The following is an 11,916-nucleotide window of genomic DNA, read 5'->3' as shown; positions in this document are numbered from 1 at the left end:
CCTCGATTTAATCGTACACTAATCGTACACGCAAATGTGTACGATCAAGATCAGGGACTCACGGGAAGATATCACAACACAACTCTAGACACAAATTAAAATAATACAAGCTTTATATTACAAGCCAGGGGCCTCGAGGGCTCGAATACATAGCTTGATACACAAGAGTCAGCGGAAGCAACAATATCTGAGTACAGACATAAGTTAAACAAGGATGCCTTAAGAAGGCTAGCACAAAAGCAACACGATTGAAGAGGCAAGGCCTCCTTCCTGGGACCTCCTAACTACTCCTGGTCGTCGGCGGCCTCCTCGTAGTAGCATCCATCAGCGGTGGCATTTGGCTCCAAGGGTCCACCATCTGGTTGCATCAACCGGAAAGAAGAACGAAGGGGAAAAAGGGGTAGCAAAGCAACCGTGAGTACTCATCCAAAGTACTCGCAAGCATCAGATCTATACTAAGTATGCATTTGTATCAAATGGAAGGGTTGTATCTATGGACTGAACTGCAGAATGCCAGAATAGAGGGGGAAAGCCTAGCCAATCGAAGACTAGCATCTTCACGCAGCTCCGAGCATCTTGCAGCATGTAGAAGAGTAAAGAATAGCAATTTATAACATTAAGGCCCAGAGATCCTTCCTCGACTCCTTGCGAGAAAGCAATCCCGGAGCCACATAGCTCAAGTATCCATTTGTAGTTGTATAAGATCAGGATATAAGTCTGAACGTCCGTTACCGTGGACACGACTATTAATAGATAATCTTCCCTGCAGGGGTGCACCATGTTTTCCAACACGCTCGATCACTCTGGCCGGACACACCTTTCTAGGGTCAATGCCCGGCCTTAGAAGATCAACACGTTGCAACCCTACCTAGGCTTAGTAGAGAGGTCCCCGCCGGTCTACCTCCTAAGCACTCCGGGGTCTGGGCCCATCGCCCGTTGCACTCCGGGTTGTTGCGAGCAGGGCGGACCAGGCTCCACCACTACAGGATGGTGCCGGCCCAGCCGTGCCGCACTGCTGAACTGGACGTCTGACAAAGCTTTGGCTGATAATGCGACGTCGAGGCCCATAACTATTCTCACGTGGTGGTTGGTGCGTAAAGGCCAGAGGCCAACTCAGAACAAATACCCAAACCATAGTGTATTATTAGCTTGCGGAGATGAGTAGAGACTCACGATCGAAAGTGACCCCGTCGCCCCGTCTCGTGGACTTACGACAAGGGCCTAGAATGCTCGGCCGTGCCACGTAACCATCTTGCGGGTGCTCTCCGGGCCCGCCCGACTTCCACCAAGGTCTCAAGTAAAGTCATTGTAACCGTGTGTCCAGACATCAAGGGGAAAACCCGAGGAATCACCCATGGAGGATTCCACTCATTGTAATCATCAAGGTGAACGTAAGAGGGACCACCCTCGAGGTTCACACTTGAGGTGTTGAACGACAGAGCCGTATCGGGAATGGTGAAAGAGGAAATCACCCTCGATGACCACGACCGAATAGCTACACTACAGAATTATTACCAGGAGTGCGTTATGAGGGATCACCCTCGGCACTCGATAGTAGCTCTGCAGAGTCGAGCAACAAAAGGGGCGTGATGTGATGTGAGGTGTTGGGCTCTGGTCGTCGATCACGTCGATCAAGGTGGCGATGATGAAGCAGGGGCAACAAGGACAAGTGGGGGTCACTGATGGATCACTAACCAACCTATACTAAGCAGTTTAGGATAAGCAGGTAGGTAACAATAGCAGGTACAAAAGCAAGCTATGCATCAGAATAGGAGCAAACAATAACAGTAGCAAAATCTAATGCAAGCATGAGAGTATAGAATGGGTGATATCGGGATGATCAAAGGGGGGGCTTGCCTGGTTGCTCAGACAAGAAGGAGGGTCGTCGGTGACGTAGTCGATCACAGGGGCAGCATCGGCCTCAGGGTCTACCGGAGAGAAGAGGGGGAAGAAACAGTAAATATATAGCAAACATAGCATCACAAAGCATAACGTGGCAAAAAGCTGTGCCGGGTGTGACCTACCGTAAGGCTACACGATAAAGGTGAAGGGGAATTCAACCGGGAATGAATTACCGGTTCCGGACCTGTATCAAACAGATGACCGGAGGGGGAATGTTCCATGTTCAGCATGCTAGGGGCATGTGACAGATGAACGGACCGTTTATCCGGATTCGTTGGATTTTTCTGAGCAACTTTCATGTAGAAAACATTTTCATCTGAGCTACGGATTATTTTATATGAATTTTCAAAGATTAAAGCATATTCTGAAATTATTTAAATTAACAGAAAAGGAAATATGACGTCAGCAGAGTGTCAGCATGACATCAGCAAGTCAACAGACCCGCTGACTGGTCAAACTGACCAATAGGTCCCACCAGTCAGCCTCTCTTACGTAACAGAGTTTATGTCAAACTAATCTGGGGTTATTAAGCTACTGGGCCCCACATGTCAGTGACCCATTAAACTAACTAATTAAGTTCATTTACAAAATCATTTTAATTAATTTAATTACGTGGTGGGACCCAGACGCCAGTGCCACTGGGCTGCCCAGTCAGCAGTTGACTGAGTCAACCCAGTCAACTGGGGCCCATGGGGCCCGTTGGCAGTGACCCTGGGGGTGGCCCTAGGTCGGCCACGTCGGATGCCGGCGCCGGAGTTGGCTACGGCGAGCCAAAACACGGCGGAGGGCACCGGCGAGCCTCGAGATTTCACCACGGTGGCCCAAAACGGGTGTGGCTACTCCCGTTCTAAAGCTAGCGACGTCGCGCGTCGCATGGAGCTACAGGTTGGTCTCGGGGATGACCGGAACCACGCCGGCGAGCGGCGAAGGCGGCGACTCGTACGGGTGGATGACGGAGACGGCGGAGCAGCGTGCTACGGAGCAAAAGAAGATGCTAGGCAGGCTCTACATGTGCGGGCGAGCTAAACGGGCACTGGAGTGGGACCATTTGGTCACCGGAAGCTCGTCGGTGATGAGCTCCCGCGGTGATGGGCTCGGGCACGTACGAGGCGGCAACTACGGGCATGTTGGGGCGAGGAGAAGAGAGCGGAGAGGAAGGAGAGCTCACCGTGGAGCACACAAGGAGGCTCGATGGCGGTTTAGGAGCTGCAGGGGCGGCGCGGGAGATGAATAAGGTCGACGGCAGCCGGAGATGGGGACAAAGGGGATCCGACGCTGCAGCGCCTCCGAGCTCCAGCTAAGGCCACCAGCCGAAGGAGTCGACCCGGCGGAGCTCACCGACAGGGTCAGCGGGCGCGGGGCCGCCGGTGGCCGCGACAACGACGGAGGACGACAGAGATGGCGCTCGGGCGTCGATGCGAAACGAGGGGGAGAGGAAGAGGCGGAGTGGGCGAGGGAAGTGAGCGGACGATTGCGGGAGAAATATCTCGGGGGCGGCCTCGGTGGAGGCCTTATCCTCATCGCCCTCGACGACAAGGTGGTGCGGCGGGGCGCGACACTGTCGCGGTGCGGTCGGAGGAGCAGTGAAGGGGGAAGGCGACCTAGTGGGTTGGGTGACCTGGCTGGGCCGACCCAGGTGGGAGTTAGGCTCGGGGGTGGGAGGCAGGGGCCCTTTTTCCATTTTGTTGTTCTCCTGCTTTTCTTTTTCTTTTAAACTTTCCGCTTCCTAATAAGCTTTTTTATATATAAAACATGATGTTAGCACCTAAATCAGTATTTATAATTAGGCTACTTCCACAGTTAGTTTGAGGTCTAAATAAAATGGTTTAGTATTTTTATAACTTTAAAAGCATTTAATCTATTATTTTAGCCACCATTTTGATTATTAAAGGGCATTAAACCACTTTATAAAATGTTGGTTCAGCACCATAATTGGTCATGGAATAATTTCCATACTTTGAAATTTTTTGCTTTCATGATTGACAAACTTGGATTTTTGACTTTAATTTGAATTGAATTTGAATTATGCTTCGGATCAAATGAGGATTAGTAACAGTAAGAATGATGACCTGGCATCATTAGAAGGAGATTCTTGTAGCTTAATTATCCGGGTGTCACAATTCTCCTCCACTACAAGAAATCTCGTCCCGAGATTTAAGGGGGGAAGTAAGGGGGAAAGACTCGAGAAGGACGGAGCTCAACTCATGATAGGTACTTAAGGGCTATCTCACTGTACGAGGCGTAGAGGCATCTCTCGAGTTGAAATTCAAGAAATTCATAGAGAGCAAGGTAAGAAGGTACAATAAGAAATTTCAAGCGTGTAGGCAATCGTTCGTTGCCTGAAACAGAGGGTGAAAGGGGTTCAGAGGAGTGGGAACAAGTATTGTGTCTGATGCCAAAACAGATCACAAGAAAGGTGGCCTATGAATTACATACGAAGCCAAGCGCGAGGGATAACTTCGAAAACGAGGATGTATACGTGAGTCAGGTTTCGATCCTGTGGAACTGTGGGTTATGGGCCCACCATGTGGGTTAACACCAGGAATGTGCTAATCATTTTGCACGGTCATGATAGCAAGGCAGGGAGGATAGCCTGTTAATTATGTTGGCAACAACATTGGTACCAAGGGCGAGGGACAAATAGAACCATTTTCTTGCTTGTTAAGACGAGGCGGACCAATAGGCAAAGTTCTCGTCCATCGGCGGCTACTGGAATGTCATCAACAATAGTAACAAGGTATTACTGACAAAGTTTGTACACCGAGGTGTTTACATAAGCAGGGAATTATCACTGCTCAGATAAGTTAGGTTACAAGAAAGGTTACACAAAATAATGGAAAGGAAAGTGTAGACTCGCATCAGTTATCGGTGTTCTCGAGTGTCTAACAACTCATAACCCATGGAAAATTGGAATCGGCGAGAATTAATACTTGATGAAGAACTCATAAGAAGTTATGTACTTCTGTGATATTCTCGAGGTATCAGAGGGTAATACTCGAAGGTAGAACCGGATAGAAGTTGGACAGATGAAAAGATCTGTAGAAGACAAGTACTTTAACTTGTTTGAGAAATGGGAGCAAAGAAGAACTATGTGGTCGGAACCACGGTTGTAAAGGACCAAACATAGATACAAGATGAACTTATCACAAGGGGATTATTATTATTACAAGAAGCTTCCATGATAAGTTCCACATCGGGTCCATGGGCATGAACACAAAGGCTCAAGGTCGACTCCCACTTCTCTAATGCACAACCTTCCATTCACTTCTCACATTCGAAGAAGTTGTAGTGTTGAAATTCTACCTGACAAAAAGCCAGTAGAGTATAACGCGCATAACTTTCAAGTTCACACGGATTTAGGGAAGACACTGGTTCAACCCATCGGGGCATATTAGGAATATATACCACAAATTTTCACGAGTAAAAACTCAAGCCCCGAAGCAGAGTATGGTTGGCAAGAGCAGGGACACAATTTACCAAAGGCATTATGTATTCGAGGAAAGGCTCACAAGGTGATTGAATATGAAGGACCTCATTGGATAAAATCCAACAAAGGACCTGGAGGTCCACAATGGATCTGATGTGAGTATCGGTACTCAACTAGAAGAAGAATGAATGCAAGGAGGCCAGGTTATAGAAACAACTGACTAATTCAAAGCTCAAATGCAAAGGAATTATGGTTTCCAAATCGGGGGATCAGAAGTGGAGGCTCTGATCAAGGACAAGTAAGTTGAATAGACGTAGATCAACAATCAATCAAGGTTCGATTTGTCGAACGCCAGCTCATGTCCGGGGTGACGTTTGAGCCAAAAGGAAGAATTCTAATTGGGACTGATGATCGCAAGCATTCACAAATAATTTGAATCAAATGCTCGAAATAATGATGACAAAGGATGCTAATGAGTATTGCTTAGACATATGGAAGTAACCATAATGCCAACAAATAAGTATTTGCAGAGCAATAGTGGAGGGGATTATCGAAAGATTGAATAGTACTTCAAAGTATCTTGTGAATCACTTAATCAACTAGGAACGAACAAATCCTCGAAAAGTGTGAGGAATTATTCATTGGGGTATTTATGCGGCAAGGAACTGCGGGGCGGTATGCAAAAAGGATTGTCTGAACATCAGAGAGTATTTCAAGACATTTTGTAATAACAAGGACAATTGGGGATGAAGGTATGAACGAAAATTGGAGGTAGTTACTCACAAGGATTTATCGGTGGTAGGAATCGCATCGGCTAAGGTTACAAGGGTCTCGCGGAAAGCATCAGAGAGTATCTTCAGAATCTTCTGGTGAAGCGGGCCATCATCTGGAATGAAGGGGCTCTCCGGGGGGAGTATTTATGAGAACCTAGAGTTATAGTTAGCAAAACAATTTAACCCGAATAGAAGAGAGATCAGATTCCCAGAGTATAGACGAGGAATAAAAGATCCTAATACCACCCAATTGGCGACGTGGGCCCAGAAGCCACAAAACCATGTTAGTAAATAAGTTTTTCAAAGACTAGACTCAACTTCGGCCAAGGAGTTGCAAAGGGGGATCCTACAGACAGTCGGCTCTGATACCAACTTGTGATGCCCCCGATTCAATCGTACACTAATCATACACGCAAATGTGTACGATCAAGATCAGGCACTCACGGGAAGATATCACAACACAACTCTAGACACAAATTAAAATAATACAAGCTTTATAATACAAGCCAGGGGCCTCGAGGGCTCAAATACATAGCTTGATACACAAGAGTCAGCGGAAGCAACAATATCTGAGTACAGACATAAGTTAAACAAGGATGCCTTAAGAAGGCTAGCACAAAAGCAACACGATCAAAGAGGCAATGCCTCCTTCCTGGGACCTCCTAACTACTCCTGGTCGTCGGCGGCCTCCTCGTTGTAGCATCCATCAGCGGTGGCATCTGGCTCCAAGGGTCCACCATCTGGTTGCATCAACCGGAAAGAAGAACGAAGGGGAAAAAGGGGTAGCAAAGCAACCGTGAGTACTCATCCAAAGTACTCGCAAGCATCAGATCTATACTAAGTATGCATTTGTATCAAATGGAAGGGTTGTATCTATGGACTGAACTGCAGAATGCCAGAATAGAGGGGGAAAGTCTAGCCTATCGAAGACTAGCATCTTCACGCAGCTCCGAGCATCTTGTAACATGTAGAAGAGTAAAGAATAGCAGTTTATATTTAACAAGCATGTTGTAACATTAAGGCCCAGAGATCCTTCCTTGACTCCCTGCGAGAAAGCAATCCCGGAGCCACATAGCTCAAGTATCCATTTGTAGTTGTATAAGATCAGGATATAAGTCTGAACGTCCGTTATCGTGGACACAGCTATTAATAGATAATCTTCCCTGCAGGGTGCACCACGTTTTCCAACACGCTCGATCACTCTGGCCGGTCACACCTTTCTGGGGTCAATGCCTGACCTCGAATGATCAACACGTCACAGCCCTACCTAGGCTCAGCAGAGAGGTCCCCACCAGTCTACCTCCTAAGCACTCCGGGGTCTGGGCCCATCGTCCGTTGCACTCTGGCTCGTTGCGAGCAGGGCGGACCAGGCTCCACCACTACAGGATGGTGCCAGCCCAGCCGTGCCGCACTACTGAAATGGACGTCTGACAAAGCTTCGGCTGATAATGCAACGTCGAGGCCCATAACTATTCTCACGTGGTGGTTGGTGCGTAAAGGCCAGAGGCCAACTCAGAACAAATACCCAAAACCATAATGTATTATTAGCTTGCGGAGACGAGCAGAGACTCACGATCGAAAGTGACCCCGCCGCCCCGTCTCGTGGACTTACAACAAGGGCCTAGAATGCCCGGCCGTGCCACGTAACCATCTTGCGGGTGCTCTCCGGGCCCGCCCGACTTCCACCAAGGTCTCAAGTAAAGTCATTGTAACCGTGTGTCCAGACATCAAGGGGAAAACACGAGGAATCACCCATGAAGGATTCCACTCAATGTAATCATCAAAGTGACGTAAGAGGGACCACCCTCGAGGTTCACACTTGAGGTGTTGAACGACAGAGTCGTATCGGGAACGGTGAAAGAGGAAATCACCCTCGATGACCACGACCGAATAGCTACACTACAGAATTATTACCAGGAGTGCGTTATGAGGGATCACCCTCGGCACTCGATAGTAGCTCTGCAAAGTCGAGCAACAAAAGGGGCGTGATGTGATGTGAGGTGTCGGGCTCTGGTCGTCGATCATGTCGATTGAGGCGGCGATGATGAAGCAGGGTCAACAAGGACAAGTGGGGGTCACTGATGGATCACTAACCAACCTATACTAAGCAGTTTAGGATAAGCAGGTAGGTAACAATAGCAGGTACAAAAGCAAGCTATGCATCAGAATAGGAGAAAACAATAACAGTAGCAAAATCTAATGCAAGCATGAGAGTATAGAATGGGCGATATCGGGATGATCAAAGGGGGGGCTTGCCTGGTTGCTCAGACAAGAAGGAGGGTCGTCGGTGACGTAGTCGATCACATGGGCAGCATCGGACTGAGGGTCTACCGGAGAGAAGAGGGGGAAGAAACAGTAAATATAAAGCAAACATAGCATCACAAAGCATAACGTGGCAAAAAGCTGTGCCGGGTGTGGCCTAACGTAAGGCTACACGATAAAGGTGAAGGGGAATTCAACCGGGAATGAATTCCCGGTTCCAGACCTGTATCAAACAGATGACCGGAGGGGGAATGTTCCATGTTCAGCATGCTAGGGGCATGTGACAGATGAACGGACCGCGTATCCGGATTCGTTGGATTTTTCTGAGCAACTTTCATGTAGAAAACATTTTCATCTGAGCTACAGATTATTTTATATGAATTTTCAAAGATTAAAGCATATTCTGAAATTATTTAAATTAACAGAAAAGGAAATATGACGTCAGCAGAGTGTTAGTATGACATCAGCAGGGTGTCAGCATGACATCAGCAGGTCAACAGACCCGCTGACTGGTGAAACTGACCAATAGGTCCCACCAGTCAGCCTCTCTTACGTAACAGAGTTTATGTCAAACTAATCTGGGGTTATTTAGCTACTAGGCCCCACATGTCAGTGACCCATTAAACTAACTAATTAAGTTCATTTACAAAATCATTTTAATTAATTTAATTACTCAGTGGGACCCGCACGCCAGTGCCACTTGGCTGCCCAGTCAGCAGTTGACTGAGTCAACCCAGTCAACTGGGGCCCGTGGGGCCCGTTGGCAGTTATCCTGGGGGTGGCCCTAGGTCGGCCACGTTGGATGCCGGTGCCGAAGTTGGCTCCGGCGAGCCAAAACACGGCGGAGGGCGCTGGCGAGCCTCGGGATTTTGCCACGGTGGCCCAAAACGGGTGTGGCTACTCCTGTTCTAAAGCTACGAGTTGGTCTCGGGGATGACCGGAACCACGCCGGCGAGCGGCGGAGGCGGCGACTCGTACGGGTGGATGACGGAGACGGCGGAGCAGTGTGCTACGGAGCAAAAGAAGAGGTTGGGCAGGCTCTACGTGCGCGGGCGAGCTAAACGGGCACTGGAGTGGGACCATTTGGTCGCCGGAAGCTCGTCGGCGATGAGCTCCCGCGGTGATGGGCTCGGGCACGTACGAGGCGGCAACTACGGGCACGTTGGGGCGAGGAGGAGAGAGCGGAGAGGAAGGAGAGCTCACCGCGGAGCACACAAGGAGGCTCGGTGGCGGTTTAGGAGCTGCAGGGGCGGCGCCGGAGATGAAGAAGGTCGACGGCAGCCGAAGATGGGGATGAAGGGGATCCGACGCTGCAGCGCCTCCGAGCTCCAGCTAAGGCCACCGGCCGAAGGAGTCGACCCAGCGGAGCTCACCGACAGGGTCAACGGGCGCAGGGCCGCCGGTGGCCGCGACAATGACGGAGGACAGCGGAGATGGCGCTCGGGCGTCGATGCGGAACGAGAGGGAGAGGAAGAGGCGGAGTGGGCGAGGGAAGTGAGCGGACGAGTGCAGGAGAAATATCTCGGGGGCAGCCTCTTTGGAGGCCTTATCCTCATCGCCCTCGATGGCGAGGTGGTGCGGCACTGTCGCGGTGCGGTCGGAGGAGCAGTGAAGGGGGAAGGCGACCCAGTGGGTTGGGTGACCTGGCTAGGCCGGCCCAGGTGGGAGTTAGGCCCGGGGGGAGGCAGGGGCCCTTTTCCCATTTTTTTGTTCTCCTGCTTTTCTTTTTCTTTTAAACTTTCCGCTTCCTAATAAGCTTTTTTTATATATAAAACATGATGTTAGCACCTAAATCAGTATTTATAATTAGGCTACTTCCACAGTTAGTTTGAGGTCTAAATAAAATGGTTTAGCATTTTTATAACTTTAAAAGCATTTAATCTATTATTTTAGCCACCGTTTTGATTATTAAAGGGCATTAAACCACTTTATAAAATGTTGGTTCATCACCATAATTGGTCATGGAATAATTTCCATACTTTGAACATTTTTGCTTTCATGATTGACAAACTTGGAATTTTGACTTTAATTTGAATTGAATTTGAATTATGCTTCAGATCAAATGCGGATTAGTAACAGTAAGAATGATGACCTGGCATCATTAGAAGGAGATTAGTATAGCTTAATTATCCGGGCGTCACACTTGCCCCCTAAGCAAGGGGGGCGGCGCCCCCCTTAGGGTTCCCCCCAACCCTAGGCGCATGGGCCCTGGGGGGGATGGTGCCCAGCCCACTTAGGGGCTGGTTCCCTTCCACCTACACCCCATAAGGCCCTCCGGGGCAGGTGGACCCTCCCGGTGGACCCCCGGAACCCCTCCGGTGGTCCCGGTACAATACCGGTATACCCCCGAATATTTCCGGTGACCGTATGATGACTTCCCATATATAAATCTTCACCTCCGCACTATTCCGGAACTCCTCATGACATCCGGGATCTCATCCGGGACCCCGAACAACATTCGGTAATCACTAACAAATCTTCCTTATAACCCTAGTGTCATCGAACCTTAAGTGTGTAGACCCTACGGGTTCGGGAATCATGCATACATGACCGACAAAGCTCTCTGGCCAATAACCAACAGCGGGATCTGGATACCCATGTTGGCTTCCACATGTTCCACGATGATCTCATCGAATGAACCACAATGTTGAGGATTCAAGCAATCCCGTATACAATTCCCTTTGTCAATCGGTATGTTACTTGCCTGAGATTCGATCATCGGTATCCCAATACCTCGTTCAATCTCGTTACCAGCAAGTTACTTTACTCGTTCCATAATGCATGATCCCGTGACCAACTACTTAGTCACATTGAGCTCATTATGATGATGCATTACCGAGTGGGCCCAGAGATACCTCTCTGTCATACGGAGTGACAAATCCCATTCTCGATTCGTGCCTACCCAATAGATACTTTCGGAGATACCTGTAGAGCACCTTTATAGTCACACAGTTACGTAGTGATGTTTGGTACACCCAAAGCACTCCTACGGTATCTGGGAGTTACACAATCTCATGGTCTAAGGAAATGATACTTGACACTAGAAAAGCTTTAGCAAACGAACTACACGATCTTGTGCTATGCTTAGGATTGGGTCTTGTCCATCACATCGTTCTCCCAATGACATCCAATGTCCATAGTCAGGAAACCATTACCATCTGTTGATCAACGAGCTAGTCAACTAGAGGCTCACTAGGGACATGTTGTGGTCTATGTATTCACACATGTATCACGGTTTTTGGTTAATATAATTATAGCATGAATAGTAGACAATTATCATGAACAAGGAAATATAATAATAACAATTTTATTATTGCCTCTAGGGCATATTTCCAACAGTCTCCCACTTGCACTAGAATCAATAATCTAGTTACACTGTGATGAATCGAACCCCCATAGAGTCCTAGTGTTGATCATGTTTTGTTCGCGAAAGAGGTTTAGTCAACAGATCTACGACATTTAGATCCATATGCACTTTGCAAATATCTATGTCTTCATCTTGAACTTTTTCACGAATGGAGTTGAAGTGACGCTTGATGTGCTTGGTCTTCT

The sequence above is a fragment of the Triticum aestivum genome, chromosome 4B, assembly GCF_018294505.1.
Source record: "Triticum aestivum cultivar Chinese Spring chromosome 4B, IWGSC CS RefSeq v2.1, whole genome shotgun sequence".
NCBI classification, from domain to species: Eukaryota; Viridiplantae; Streptophyta; class Magnoliopsida; order Poales; family Poaceae; genus Triticum; species Triticum aestivum.
This window is presented reverse-complemented; position numbering follows the sequence as displayed.